The sequence below is a fragment of the Coloeus monedula genome (genome assembly GCF_965178545.1).
Source record: "Coloeus monedula genome assembly, chromosome: 13".
Taxonomy (NCBI): domain Eukaryota; kingdom Metazoa; phylum Chordata; class Aves; order Passeriformes; family Corvidae; genus Coloeus; species Coloeus monedula.
This window is the reverse complement of record NC_138793.1, coordinates 19945692-19961346: the sequence shown is the minus strand read 5'-3', so window position 1 is coordinate 19961346 and position 15655 is coordinate 19945692. Positions and strand designations below refer to the sequence as shown.

The window sequence follows — 15655 nt, the reverse complement described above, 5'->3', positions numbered from 1 at the left end:
AGGCATTTCCATGGGAAAGGAACTTGGCAGGGCGGCCGTGGAAGGCGGCTGAGGGGGGGCTGTTTTCCAGGGCAGTATTTTAAACCCTTCTGAAAACGTGGCGTTTCAGTGGCACAGACTGTGAGTCAGTTTATAACCTCCTTCCTTTCTTTGGGCTTTTCTTTGGGGTACAAGCCAAGGGAGTTAAAAAAAATAACGAAGTGGCTGCATCTTGACGAGCCTCATTCCAATTAACTTCCCTCATGCTCCAGAAGATAGATTCCCTAAACTGAGATACATTCCCTTGAAAAGGACTGTTCAGGCTAAGCTGTGACAGTGGGAGAGTAGGATCACCTTTTACAGCCTTAATTGTGGGCTTTTCTAAAAGCCACATTTCTGAAATTGTGGCCTGTGCTGCCTTTAAACCCTGGTGGGGTATAAGAGTCTCCCAGCTGTGGAGTCACCACCCCAAATTCTGAGGTATGAAACACCTTCCAGTTCTTAGTAAGTTATAGTTGATTCAAATAAGTCACTATTCCAGTTTCAGTCAGATCTTTCTAAATATAAACTTAACCTCTCATTGAAACCATTTTCTGCTGGGATGGGGAGGTGTAAATGTGGTCTTTGTTTGCAGCTAAGAAAATTAAAGATTCACAACATTCAGAAATGTGCATTTTAGATCTTCTGAAAAGCTGCTCCTTAAAGAATGTTTCTGTTTGGAAATGGGCAAATACCTGGTGTAAGGTGGGTTGTTTCCCATTCTCTCAGCTTGAAGAATTTTATTCTGATGAATAGACTAAAACTTGGGGGGTGGGGGGCGGAAGAAGACTGATCCTTCTCTTTGGATGATCCATTAGCTGCTCCAGCTGCCTTTTATTTATTTTTGTAGACACATGTGTGAATGTAAACATTTTATCTGGAATGGCCTTGCAAATGTTCCCGCATTAACATATATTGTCATGGAGAATAATTTTCATTTAACTGTAATTTGCTTTATATTTTCCTGCCTGGTTGCCATGGAAACGCAGACGGATGTGGCAGGGACTCCTCACAGGAGCCAGGTTATGGATTGCCTCTCTAATGGACCTCTGTTAATCACACTGCAGCCTGCACTGGAGGAACCAGGGCTCTTTGCAGGAGACACTTTATTTAGATAAACTGTGAGATGCCTGTGCTACCTTAGCTTAATATTCAGAGTTACCAAGGGTGTTTTTCCCTTCTCCAGAAGTTTTTTGTCATAAGAACTATGTATTATGATCCTGGAATTGAGATATATTTATTTAAATTTAATGTCGGTCAGACTTGATTTTCAATTTTCATTTCATTTGCTGCAATAGCTTAACTGGTAATGTTCTTTCCTGGGTTCAGTTTAAGATCTGAAACGTTTGAAACAGAGCAGTGAAACATTTGTTATCTTTATCCCTGCACAAGAAGTTGACTTGCTTTTCATAATAATGTGTCTGTGCTTTTGTGTTTCCTTTTGGCTGCCAGCAGGTAGAAAGGGGGCAAAGATGGATTTTATGAAATTTATCATCTGTGGATTTTGGGTCTGTTTTGCACCTCTTGTTTTTGGCTGCCTTGTCCATGTCTGTCTCACAGCACAGCTGCTGTTCTGAGCTGAGCCCACACAGCGTGTCCAGGGAAGGGAAGGGAGCTGGGGCAGGGTCTGGAACACCAGGGGTGGCTGAGGGAGCTCACGGGGCTCAGCCTGGAGAAAAGGAGGCTCAGGGGCAACCCTCTCACTCTGGAGGTGTTAAAAAATGTGTAAATGTGACACTTGGTGGCTTGGCAGTGCTGGGCTTGGCGATCTCGGAGGCTTTTCCAAACTAAACTATTCTGTGATCTCCAGAATTATCAGTGCTCAGATTCTTGACATTTTAGGATGCTGATCTCTGCCTTTGTCCATGGCTTGTTGGATCCTTGGAAGGAGCTGCCTTCCAACTACTGAGATAAGAATCACTGTGGCATGGGTTCAAACTGAACTCGCCAATTAGCAAATGATTCATTTTTGGTTAATGGGGATGAGCTCAAGGAGAGAAAATCAACCACCTGTGATTCTCTGCTCTGGGTACTTCCATGGCAGAAACCTCAAATTGTAACTTAGAGACACGAATATAATTTGCATCCTGAATCAGACCCCTCAAAATGAATTTTTGGGTGGGTTTTAAAGGGAAGTTGGTTTGGCCCTTCCTTTGCTGCTGGTTGTGGTCAGACGCCCATGGCCGGTTACATAAGGCCGGATAACTCCAGCATGTGGATGTTTCCCCCTGTATATGGTCTCACAGTTATTTCTTGGTGCTTTGCAGAAGGAATTGGGTAACTTTTTGTTCTGTAATGCAGGATGAAGAAATCCAGCATGTTTTTCTGTAATGGCGTATAAACAAGTAGCGTAACATCCTATTTCAGGCGTTTGGAGGAGGAAGGGCTCAGGAGGGGAGGCAGGGCTGAAGCAAAGCTTTATTTTCCTAGACCTACACACCAGATTTTAGTAGCTTTGCCATCGGTGGCTGCTGTGAGTGTTACAAATGAGCTGGTTTTTGAGGTGTGTAAGCTCAATTCAGTGGGTGCTTAGGGTGTGGAGGAGCCTTGGTTTTAGAGGTTGCTGCCGGTCTCCTCTGCATTTCTGTCTTTCACTGGGTGATGTTGGTTCTCTTTTGCTGCTCACGAGGGGTGAATGTGATTCATAGTCTAAAGCCAATCTAATTTTAATACAAGTCTGAAAATGGCTTGGCTCTGCTCAGGACTTCTGGGTCTTGCGTAGGCTTTTTGCATTTTTCCTTTATTTTTGTTTTTCCACTCCTTTTCTGCCTGTTGTCCCATGAATACTCAGAATTGAGCATTTGTGTCCCCCGGTGGCACATTTGGGATTCCCAAAGGCACCTCTGCTGGGGGGTAGGTGAGGCCATCTGCATCCAGGCAGTGCCATCTCTGAGCTCTTGGATGGGACAATCAGAATACCTGACAATTTATGAAATAATAAACTTTCTAATTACTGATTAGTCTCTAATTCATAGTTTTACCTGCATTTTATTCTATTTTTGGACTCCCAGGTTTGAGGCAGTGATCCCTGCACACCTGCCAGGTGCTTTTCCCAAAGGTGTGTCCCTGAAGGGTTGGTGATGGATGGCACTGTTGTAGGTGGAAGCTAATGTGACTAAATCACCTTTTGTGGCCTGGGAATGGACTCCTGCACCTGATAATTGGGTTAAACATTGGCTCGTGGTGGCCAGGAGAGCAGAGCAGCTTTGGTGGCCGTGGCCGTGTTTGGCTCCCTTGGAAGCTTCACTTTGAGGATATTCTTCATCAGGAACTGGAGTGCCAGGACACAGGGAATATCTTCCTGCTGCCAGAGGGCAGGGCTGTGTGGGATATTAGGAAGTAATCCTTCCCTGGGAGGGTGGGCAGGCCCTGGCACAGGGTGCCCAGAGCAGCTGGAGCTGCCCCTGGATCCCTGGCAGTGCCCAAGGCCAGGTTGGACATTGGGGCTTGGAGCAGCCTGGGACAGTGGAAGGTGTCCCTGCCCATGGCAGGGGGTGGAACAGGATGGGGTGTGCTTAAGATCCCTTCCAACCCAAACCATTCCATGATATTTTTCATGCTTCACTCACTTGGATTCGGCCAGCAGCTGATGCTGCTTTACCAGTACTCATTGAAAAGTGTTAACTGCAGATAAAACAGTAGAAAGCCAAACTGTTGTTCTGCTCCTTTCAGTCTCGTAGACGCTCGGGTTGACTTTGAGCCACTCATCCCATGTTGTGCCATGGATGCAGCTTTGAATTTATCTCCATTAATTGTGCCAGAGATGTGGGGAGAAAGAGCACTTTTAATGTATTGCTGTTCCCCAAAAATGGTGCAAATCGGGATGAGCTTAGGGGGAGTTTAGAGGAGCTGCCTTGTGTGCAGTCGTGGGAAGAGGGATTTCTTCGGGGAATGGGTGAATTGTTTCCTTCTGCTCTGAGCAGCCTCTTAATGAGCTGCCCTCTCCAGGGTGTGGAGAGATGAACCTCCCATGGCTATCTCCAGCCTGGGAGGCTTCCACCACATCGCTGCCTTTGGATCCTTGGATCTAAAAATACATCCATGCTGCACAGCAGACTCCAGGCACGTTCATCTGCTCCCTTTAGGAAGGGGACTTGTGGTACTGGATGAACTACTGTGGAGATTGTATTTTTACTGTGCTGTGTTACCAGTTTTCTTCTTCCGACAGAAAAGTGCCGTGGAAATCGTTGCTCTGGTTGGAATTCCCTCTCTGACAACAATAGCAGCAATGGGGTGGGGTGCTTTGGAATTGTTTAGTGGGGGAAGGTTTTGGAGGAGCAAGCTCTCCCAGGCTGCGCTGGCTCCACCGCGTGATTCCTGTGCGCCGGTCAGGCTCCTGCAGGAGCGTTCCCACCGCTGGCTTTTGGGATACTTCTGACCACTGCTGGCTCTTCCAGCACAGCTCTGTAAGATTGCTTTTTCTCTATTGGAGCTGGGTTGCTCTGCCACCTTCCCCCCTTCAGCTGGGCTCATTTGGTTGTAATTTAGCACGTTTTCCTGGGATGAGGAGGAATGAGAGCCTGCCAGGCTAACACCTCAGAGCACTCCTGCAGTTACTGCTCCCTCTGAGCGCAGTGATTCATCCCCAAGGCAGGCAGCTCGTGCCCTCCATACCTCCCTGGAGCTCCAGCCATGCTCATACCATGTGTTCCAGCCTATCTGGCTGCAGGCTCAGCTGGGATGCTGCTCTTTCCTGCCAGCCTTTGTTCCCAGGTAACTTTGGGAATATTTTAGGGCAGCAGCAGCAGCACAAGGGCCGGTTTAGACACAGCACGGAGGGGCTGGAGCTGTGTTTGCTGCCTGGTGTTGAACAGCTCAGTAGCTGATTCTCTTCACGAGTTACAACTTGAATTGCTGCTGTTTGTGCCAGTGGGGCGTTTGAGGTCTGGGATCCAGGATGACTTGCAGCGAGGGTTGGTTGCGTAAGCGTGTGTAGCTCCGCTCTCGGTGCTTTGTTTTCTCTGTGTTCTGAGAGATGCAGCTTTTGCCTCTCCAGCTATTTAAGATTCAGAGTGTATTTTCCTCCTTCGATGTTTGGCTTACCTTGACAGGCTGGGAGAGCTGGGCTTGTTCAGCCTGGAGAAGAGAGAGTTCTGGGCAGACCTTAGAACCCCTAAGGTTCTGAGGTGATAAAAGGGCTTCCGAGAGAGCTGGAGAGGGAGTTTGGACAAGGGCCTGGGGTGGCAGAACAAGGAGGACCGGCTTCAAACTGAAAGAAGGAAAGATTTAGATTAGATATTAGGAGTAAATTTTTGGCTGTGAGGATGGGGAGGCCCTGGCACAGGGTGCCCAGAGAAGCTGTGGCTGCTCCTGGATCCCTGGAAGTGTCCGAGGCCAGGCTGGACACTGGGGCTTGGAGCAACCTGGGATAGTGGAAGGTGTCCCTGGCCCACGGCAGGGGGTGGGACTGGATGAGCTTTAAGGTCCTTTCCAACCCAAACCATCCCGTGGGGTTGACACAGGAGCTCACCTTCTCCACCAGCCTCTGTTTTCCTGGGATGTGCTGCTGCTCATTAGCACAGGCTCAGTCACAAGCTGCTCAGACAACCTAAACCATTTGTAAGGAAACTGTCTTTAAAATATGGATGGCATTAGAGGGACTCAGGCTTAAAATTAGAAACTGTTTATGATGCACAGTTGTAGTTGTTTACCTTGAACCATAATTATCTTATTTCCTGAGTTAAAAACGTCACGTCAGCTTGCCGAAGCAGGATTTGATGACAAAGGAATTGTTTTTAGCCACCAGCAGAGCAAAGAACACTTCAAAATGTGTGTCTAAATATGATTTTATAACCTGAAGTATAGCACACTCAGGATTTTAAATTGGCTCTGGAAGTTGTGTGGGCTTATGGGTCGGCCATTTGGCCGGGGATCAAGGGACTGGGTTTAATCCTGACTCCGTCCTTTTGTCCTCTGAGCGTTTTCCTTGCCACCCTCTGTGCTGTTTGTTTGGACGGCCCTGTGTTGGAAGGGAGGGCTGTGCCCTTTCTCCGGGCGTTTGTGGCTGTTCCCGGGGCGCGGTGTCGTGGCACGGCCGCAGCGGGGTTGTGCTGCTGCGGGGGGTGAGGCTCCCACACCCTCCAGCCGGGGGACAGAGGAACTTCAGGAGTTTTCTGCTGGGCTGGCAGGTTCAGCCGACTTATGGACAAGCTCTGGAGTGGCCCGAGAGAGAAGCTGGGTGCCAGCAGCTGAGCAGGGGCAGAACCCATATCCCTCGAGCCCCTCTGAGCGGCTGGGGCGCTTCGGTGGGCACAGACAGACATTTGACTTCCTTGTTTTATTGTTATTATTATTAATGACTATATTTCCTTATTTCATTATTCAGCAATGCTCTCTGATCACACGTGGCTGAGGTGGCCTGTGCCCTCCTCACACCCTTTTCCAGACTGGATTTCTGTACCTGAGCGAGATGGCAGCTGTTCCTTCCTTACCTGTGCCTGGTGCTGCCAGGATGCTCCTGTCTTGGGAGAATGGAAAGTGGGAGGGGAGCAGCTTCTTTAATGATGACAACTGCTACTTAAACCTGTTCAGGGCTTAGAATAGAAAGGAAAAAAGATCAGTGGAAGCTGTAGGTGCTTTCAATGTATGTGGGATTTTTAAGGAATCTTTTTATTCTGACCTTAACTTGCCAGGCCCCAGACAATAGGGGAGGGATGCCATGTGGAAATCAAGGAGGTGCTTCCTTTCAGCTCTTTCTTTGCTGTGTAATTTGAGGTGGTTGTAAGGCACTTATAACTCAGGAATTGTAGACTTGAACACATTCTACAATTACCTTTTTCATGTTGCTTGCTGGGGACCTCCTAGGTTGTCCAGCCAGGTAATGGTGTCTGATCCTACGTACCTGGGTGTGGGGCTGCTGCCACCTGCATATTCCTGAGAAACCTGTATTTGAGTTGTTGAAGTGTCTGGTTGTAACATTGCTGTCTCCACAGAGAGTTTTCTTGGCTGGGGAGATTGTACTCAACCTGCTCAGAATCCAACCAGAATCCACTCCATGGCTGTTTGCTGGGTTTTATTTTCTCTCTGTGAGGGAGACTGTGTCTGTTCTTGAAGGCTGAACAGTGACTTCCTTGACTCCTCCTTGGCTAATTAGTGTGCTTTAAAATGGGATGCTTGCATCCTTTTCACCAATCAGCGTTCAGAAAGGAAAGGAAATAGTTCAGGTATTAATAGTAACCTGTATCCAATTTGCCACGGAATTACACGGATGCAAATGTCTGGGACTGCAAAGGTGACAAATGTGTCTGTCTGTCACTCTTCTCCTGAAAAATTGTATTTTCTCGATGTGTTAAAATTTAGCACAGAGTAAGAAATGCACATTCATTTTTAAATAAAGTGGAGCTTGTCGTGGCCTAGTGGTGTCGTTCACCCTCCTGCTTCTCTTCGGAGAAGGTACTGAGGGAACTGAGTGGGACTTTGTAGTGAAGTCACAGGGAGGGATTCAGTCTGGGGAGGGCAAGGATGTGTTTGTCCCACCTCACTTGTATTTAGCAGGAATGGAAAGGAGAAGGAGCCTGAACTATGGCAGCAGCTCTGAGCTCATTTTAAATTACAGCTTTAGTTCCAGAGGACATCCTCGCTTCTTGCCTTCACTGGGTCAGTGAAGTTCAACATCTTGGAGCTTAATCCTCATTCCTGGAAGTGTCCACTGCCAGGTTGGATGGGGCTTGCAGCAACCTGGGATAGGGGAAGGTGTCCCTGCCCTTGGCAGGGGGTGGAACAAGTTGAGCTTTAGGGGCCCTTCCAACCCAAACCATTCTGTGATTCTATGATGTGTCATCACAGATCTTGACCTCTCCTAATTCACTGGAGAAACATCTTGGTCATTCCTGAATTTAGGGTTCTGTCAACCCCCAGTTCCTAGGGACTGCATTGTCCATGTCAGACTTTCAATTAAAACTCTTAAAGGACAGTGTGGTTTTCCAGGAATCACAGCTTTCCCATCCTTTGTGCTTTTTACAGTGGGACAAATTGAACCTTGGGCTCTTCAGCCCACTGAAGTGTCTGTGTTTTTGAGGACTGTATCAGGTTATTTTGTATTTTTTATCAAGTAGCACAGACAACACAAGCTTTAAGAACTGTAGATCTCAGCATACATCTTATCTGCAGGGCAAAATAAAGGAGCTTTAAGACCAAGAATTTATCACCTACTTTTGTTCCAAAAGCCGTCTAATTAAATTTTACTTGATGCTACGGTTGTGTCACAGTCAAACACGCTGAAAGGTGGTTTTTTTAGGACTAGTGAAATTCTCTGTGTGCTTTGGCTTTTCACTTGGGTAGCTGGTGCTGTTTGAGCATAGTTGGTTTGCGATTGCTGCGGGAATGTTCGTAAACTGCAGCGAAAGGCAGGTCCTGGAGCTCACCCCAGTGCTGGGAATCTCTCCGAAAAGGGTGGGAGTGGCTGCAGAACGTGAGGGTTTGCTGTGTGTGTGCACCTGGAGATGGCTGTGCTGGGAGCCCCTGATAGGCTGCAGGGGAGGTATTTATCTCAAATTTATGTGGATTTCTTGGAAACAACTCTTTATCCCCTTTCAGATCTACAGAGCAACACCTCTTCTTTTCCTCCTCTCTCTAGAGAGTGCTGAGCTGCGTGGAGTGGTCTGGGGGTGCTTTTCCAGGCTCCTGAGGGAAGTTGCCACAAATCTGATGATCCATATTTGCTGTCCATCCCTTGGCAGGGGCCAGGAAAGCTTTCCTGCTGTGCTGGGCATGGGTGTTCTGGCTCTCACTGGGATGGGATAGACAAAGCTCCAGAGACAGGGATTTCTGCACTGTTTCTGTAGAGGTGGCACGTTTTCTTTCCCAGACTCCAGCATTTGTTGGGATTCTTATCTGACTTGCGTGCTGTAACCAGGCAGGAATAGAATCGCTGTTGTTGTGGAAGGAACCCGTGGATATTTATGGAAGACATCTGTGGGGTTTGTAGTGCTGCTGCTCATGGGTTCTTCCCCCACTCCCCAGTCTCTATTTGCTCAGGTTCTGGAATTATAATGGGATTTAAAGCATTTTTCCCCATTTCAGCAGGTGAAAGCTCTGGCTGTGCTGTGTCAGGCTGTACAGGCAGGCACTGAGCTGTGCCAACGGAGTGCACAGGAAAACATTTCCAAATTTCCCCTCCCTCCAAATTTGCTGTAGTCGTTCCCCCTTGGTTCTGTGTCGGAGGTAATGGAGCTTATCTGAGAGCAGGAGCTCCGTGGGTCTCGGGTGCTCCCCTGGGTGTATTTTCACTGGAGCCCCTCAGAGAGATGCCTTATTGAAATTCTGTCTCTTCCTGGAATTATTTTGAGGGAAGCAGATGAGTGCTGTGGAAAAAGGTTCTCTTACTCCCTAGAGATTTTTTCCATTCAAAAGTTGGTCTAAACCAGAATCTAAATCTCTGATATCCTGTTACGCTGCCTAGTTCTGGATCACCATAAAATCTGAATTGGTGCAAGTCTCACTTGGGGTCCAAATACAACTTCTTCCCTCAAAGAAACACTAAGGGAGAGGCACACATTTGTGGGGATATTGGCCTCTGGGTTTCCTGGGATGAGACACCATCAGTGGCTTCTTTCCTGCTCCCTGTGAAATGAGATTTCAGCAGAACCTTTCTGCATTATTGATCAAATTTAGAAATATGGAGACATATGAAATCATTGACTCTCAAACACATTTTTCATGGAGACCCTTGTAGGGACTCTGCATCTGCACAGAACTGGTTTATTCCTTCAAGGAAGCCAATTCCCACCTCTGTGTTGGGACCAGTTGGTGTTGCTGCCACATCTCAACTGCTATGGTGTGGAGTCTGTAGCTAATGCCAGTGTTTTTCAGGCCACAGCTTGGGATTGTGAAGCGTTTTCCATCTTCAAATACTAATTTCTGTGAAGTTACAAGATACCCTTTTATTAAGGAGGTTTGAATTATGTAATTCCCAATTTTTTCGGTGGAATGCTGGCAGAAGTTGCACTTTGTGCTCTGAATGTGAAGTCCTGATCTGTGTGTGGGTGCAGCAAGAATCACTAATTTGGAGAAATGCTGAGGGACCCCATGGTCAGTGTTAAGATCAGGAGCTGGTGGGAAAACTTAGAAGTTTAAACATTTATATATTTATTTTGGTGGAACTGTCTGCTTGCCCAGAGTTACCAAGTTGCTTCACGTTAAAAGAAAAGAAAGTATCCCAAGTTTTGAAAGACTGAACCTGTTTTAAGCCAGAATCTGGCCACCTTGAGCACTTGATTATTTGGTATTTCTATGACCATTTCAAGGCACAGGAAGACCAGTGTGTGCCGTGGTGCACTGAAGATGGCTCCTGTGCAGTGACCATGAGCTCGGCAGGGTTGGAGCGTTGTCCATGGTCAGCTCTGCAAGTTCCCAGGAGGGACAAGGGCAGTGATGATACTTTGTGAAGTGATACATTTTCATCAGCTAAAGCTAAGAAAATGGGATGGATAGATGTGTTTATTAATTATAATGTGGCTTTTGGAAGTGAATTTGGGTTTAAATTGAAATGTTGGATTGCGTGCAGCAGGGACGTTGTGTGAGTGACCCGACCACGTACAGCTAGTGAGGCTGTGCTGGGCATCTCCCACTGGAGTATTTGCTGCATTCCTAAGTGATTTGATAACAATTTCATTAAAAAATGGTGCCATGTTCGTTGTGAAAATTACTTGGCTCATGTGTGGTTGCTATTTCAGCGTTACGATACTTTATGCATGTTTATATGTGAGCCAAGGAATGAATAAATTTGCTGTATGTGGGCCAGGAAGCAGCTGTAAACAGGCCTTGAAAATGGTGTATCAGTGTCCTGGGACTGATTTCTATAGACTTTTTGGTAATTCTGTTCACAGTTGATCATAGTCGTTGCCCAGAGCAGCTGTGGCTGCCCCTGGATCCCTGGCAGTGCCCAAGGCCAGGTTGGACATTGGGGCTTGGAGCAGCCTGGGACAGTGGAAGGTGTCCCTGCCCATGGCAGGGGGTGGAATGGGATGGACTTTGAGGTCCGTCCAACCCAAACCATTCCATGATGCTGTGGCAGTCAGTACTGTCAGCAAAGTAGCACTGCTGAATTTCCAGACAGTGTAGTTGGAAGTTCAGCTGCTGTTCCCCCAGTTTATCTCTTACTGCTGTTGAAGTGCTAATTAGTGATGTGGCTGTTACTGTGCAGGAGAGGATAAAAGGAGTAGGGGAATCCTGCTGGAAAAGGTGCTGTGCAAGTACTGCCATCATGCTCCATAGGGCTGCAGTTCCCATCAGGGGATCCCTCAGGCTCCCTGGCCTTGGAAAATCCACGAGGTAGCCATGTGTCTGTATCTCCTTTGCTCTTCTCAAAGAAAAATGCCAGAAAACTTGTATTTTGCTCATCTGGAGAAGTTTACCTGCTGCAGGATTCCTTTCTTTGAGTCAGGATCCTGTGCCTTCACATCTTCCTATGGGTTTTGGGGTTTATTTTGGCCTGTTCCTTTTCACTGAGGTTCCCAAGACTTCCCTCAGCCCAGCTGGAAGCAGCTCTACCCTGGATGCAGCTGCATTGCTCATCTGGACATCTTCCCTTTGGCTTTTCATTGGGGAGTGAAAGTTTCCCAAAACAAACAAGGCTCTCCCAGGGTTCCCGATCTCCTCCACTGTGTATCAGTCCCAGCTGGCCTCAGAGTCTCTCCTGGATGGTTCTTGGAAGGAACCATCCCGTTGGAAAGCAGCTGTCCAAATCCAGCTACATCAGAGAAGTTGTTTGTAAGGTGACGAGCAGCGGTAAAGCATAAAATTGTCACCAGCTTTGCAAGGCAAGAAATACAGATTTTTTTTTTTTTTTTTTCCCTGCAACTGGAGCAAGGATTGGTCACTGTGTCCCTTGGTGTGCTTTGCAGTGTCTAGAGATTGGATGGAATATGGGGTTTTGGGGAATTTGGCATGAGCAGGATGTGGAGCTGGTATCTGTTTAAGCAGACCAGAATAACATCACTGGCACTGGGGAAGGCCCAGTGCTCCCAGTGCCTCACTTTGCTGCTTTCTGTACCTACGGGTCCCTCACCATCCCACTGAGCTTCTCCAGCTTGGGAACGGTGAGGAGTGCAGGTTTTGGGCTTGGAATCTGCCAGTGCTTTCATGTGCCGGTTAATGAATCTAATTCCCCTTGGCCTTGGGTGCTGAGAGCTCCTGCTGGTTCCTGCCCGGCATCAGAAATTTCACTTTGGGAATTTGTAGCTGGGGAAAACATCCTTGAAGGTACAGCAAGAGCTGGTCAAGAAAATCACGTTAGAGGTTTGTAGAATGAATAGATTCACTGCTATTCAGAGCAGAGGTGTGCTTGAAAAGAGAGCACTTGTGCCATGGATAATTCCACAGGGGTTGTTTGGGAAGGTGAATTCCCAGCACGGGAGCTCGTTCTGGCCCTGCCTGTCTGTGGGTTCGTGAGCTGCTCAGGGTTTGGGGGGTGACATACCCTCATTTGTAAATAAAATGCCTCTCAGCCCACCCAGATGGTTGCAGGAACCTTGAAGCAGATGATTTTAAAAAAAAAAACCTGTTACCAGAAAGTTACAGGACAAGGTGGATGCTTGGTGGAGCTTCCATGCTTTCCTTTATTCTGCTGTTTGGGCAGAGTCGTTACCAGGAAGTTTATTTGTGGATTAGGCAAGGGTTTGTACTGGGTAACCATCATGTACTCAAATCCAGTGTGTGTGTTGTGAATAAAACTCACTTGTTTTAATTTTCTAATGAGCCAATTCCTGTGTTTTTCAGATTACACAGCGTTTTTGGGACACACCTCTGTTGGATTTTAATATATGTCCTGTGAAGAACAGCTTTCAACTATGGAATCGGTAAATATTGACTCTGCTTCTTTCCAAAATTTCTGGTTTATTCCCTAACAACTGCTTGTGTCTCTGTTGGACTGTTTGGTTTTGCCTTTTTAAAATGTTTTTCTTTATTTTCTGAAATTTGAAGGCAAAAATTGCAAGTTCTATGGAATATCTAAAAGGTACTAACCAAGAATATCTTGGGAGTTGTCTGTAGTTCTGAGATGTCTTTTTAATTTTAGATAATTTTGAATATAGCAAGTTTTTCTCTGACCTCAGTGAAATCAAAGTGAACTTTCCTGCGTGGGCAGTTCCAGCACAGGTTTGCCCAAGCAGACTGTGCAGCTTGTTGGTGCTGCTGACTGCTGAGTATTAAATAATACCACAGTCCTCTTTCTTTCTCTTCGCTTTCAAAATGTCTTGAAAAAACCCAAAGTCTCTGAGTTTCCCAGTGTTACGTCTTCTTGTGATTAGCCTAATTGAAACAGATGGCACCTATGTTTCATTTTGGGCAGAGAAACCTCCCAATCTGCTGAGACTACAGTTGGATGCAGTGTTAGGATTCAACTTTTTGGGAGCATTAACAGATGCAGAAATAACAGGCTGTCGTAGAGTGCAATTTAGGGGAAAAAACGAGATTTTTGCCTCTGTTTTGTGTGAGAGGGTGGGAGAGGCTGGTGCTGTCCTAGAAATCCCGCTGGTGTGGCTGGAGCTGTAGACAGGGGGTTGTTCTGGCTGTTTTTTTGCTGTGCTGGTGGTTTGGTGTGATGGGAGCTGAGCAGAAGCTGGGTGGGCTCAGCTGGGCAGTGCATGTTGGGGTGGGGGGACGCGTGGGCAGTGCAGGCTCAGGGTCACCCCCAGCATGCCCAGAAATCCTATGGAGAAGGCTCCTGCTGGATAACTACAGTGTGTGGCTCCTGCCTTGGGGCCCTAGATCCCTGGCTGACCTCTTGGTTCAGGCTGCAGGGGGATTATTTGTGTTGAGGTTGTCAGCACGATAAAGGCTGTTGCTGGAGAGTTGCTCGGTGCAGTCCAGCTCTGCTCCATCGGCTGCCTTTGCAGGCTGATAGGTGTCTTTTGTCCTGGATTTGGAGGGGAAAAAAATAAAAATCGTTGTGTTTAGTGTGGCCATGATAATTTCAAAGTATTCAGATGGAGACAAGTTGTTATTTCAGCTTCCCCTGGTGAATATTAATAGCAGGAGAAGCCTTTCACAGTGAGACAAAGCAGAGTAGGCATTGGTGACTCTCGGTGCTGTTAGGTAATTAAAGTGTATCAGGTGTGAGCCCTTTTCCTGGCGTGTGCAGGAGCTCTGTCCTCCTTCCTGGGAGCTCTGCAGGGCCCTGAAAAACCCAGCTCAGCCCTGATATCAGTTATAAATCAGGCTGGCTGCTGTTTGCTGCCTGTTTTATTTCATAGCTGGGGACAAAGGTTTTCCTTATAAGTTTTGGGGGTAAGTGGTGTTTGTCTTTCTGAATGCAAACTGTCCTTTTCCAACCTGGATAACAAAAACTTACCCAAAATTCAGGTGTGTTTGCACAACCCTGTTGGGAAGCACTTGCTTGAAGCAAGCCAGGTCATCACAGAGTCACGGAATGGTTTGGGTTGGGAAGAACCTTAAAGCACATCTTGTTCCACCCCCTGCCGTGGGCAGGGACACCTTCCACTATCCCAGGCTGCTCCAAGCCCTGTCCAACCTGGCCTTGGACACTTCCAGGGGTGGGGCAGCCACAGCTTCTCTGGGCAGTGGTATTTGCTGCTCTTTTTGCTGTTGGCAGCAGGAGTGGCTGCGCCACGCTGGGCTTGTCCTGGCCTTTGGTGACTCCACTGCTCCCCAGCACCGACGCCGACAGCCGGTGCCATCCGCGTGTTCCCGACACCTTCCCAGGGAAGCAGAGGGGTCAAGGCTTTCTCCAAGCAGCAGCTTTGCTAGTGGCTTTGGCAGTGGTGTTTCAGGGAGTTCCTAATGAATATGCAGGTGTGAGATTAAAGGGATGAATGAGGAACAGAATTGCTTTCCGAGCTGCAGCCGCGCGTTCTGACCTCCCGAGAAGGGCACGATTGTAAAGCCGAGGCCTGGAGTGGAAAAGCAATTACAGTACATGCTGCCAGGATTGAATTGTCCTCGGAAAGTCAGATGCTGCAATAATGGGAGCGTTGTTTAGGTGGAACGTGACTTCACTTAACTGCTCGGTGTTTTTCTATTAATGCTCTTAAACGTGTTCACATACGGTTCTCAGGTTTTACTGCTCTGGGGGAAATCGAGCTCAGTATTCCACCAGGAAGATATTTCTCTGCAGGAAGTGTTCTTCTGAGCTTGCTGCCTTTTTTCCCATGTGTTTCAATTCTTGTCCCTTTCAGATTAGAGGGGCTGGAAGATAACACTACGGCAGTGCAGTGTACATTGATTCTTTAGCGTGTTGATCATTGTGGAGCCAAGGAGAGCTTTCCGTGGGGTTCTGGGGTGTGAAAGGGTTGGCCTTTGCGTTAAGAAGCTGGTGTGTTGCGAAGCAGGGCTTGGGGAGGGGAAGCCATGTACAAGGGGAATTAATAGTCTGAGAGAGCTGGGATTGTTCAGCCTGTGGGAGAGAAGTCACCACAGAGAGCTTTAGAGCTTCTTCCAGGGCCTAAAGGGGCTTCAAGAGAGCTGGAGAGGGACTGGGGACAAGGGATGGAGAGACAGGACACAGGGAATGGCTTCCCAGTGCCAGAGGGCAGGGCTGGATGGGATGTTGGGAAGGAATTGCCTCATGAGGCTGGTGAGTCCCTGGCACAGGGTGCCCAGAGCAGCTGTGGCTGCCCCTGGATCCCTGGCAGTGTCCAAGGCCAGGCTGGACAGGGCTTGGAGTAACCTGGACTGGTGG

General features: G+C 47.7%; 1 protein-coding gene across 1 annotated transcript in view; it reads left to right on the top strand.

Annotated features, from left to right (window-relative positions):
• Positions 1 to 15655, top strand: part of ANKRD11 (ankyrin repeat domain containing 11) — a 131880-nt gene that overhangs the window by 10185 nt on the left and 106040 nt on the right. The window contains exon 2 of the mRNA XM_082290257.1: positions 12736 to 12815. The gene's annotated coding sequence lies outside the window, so the exon portion shown is untranslated. The remainder of the gene's footprint in view (positions 1 to 12735; positions 12816 to 15655) is intronic.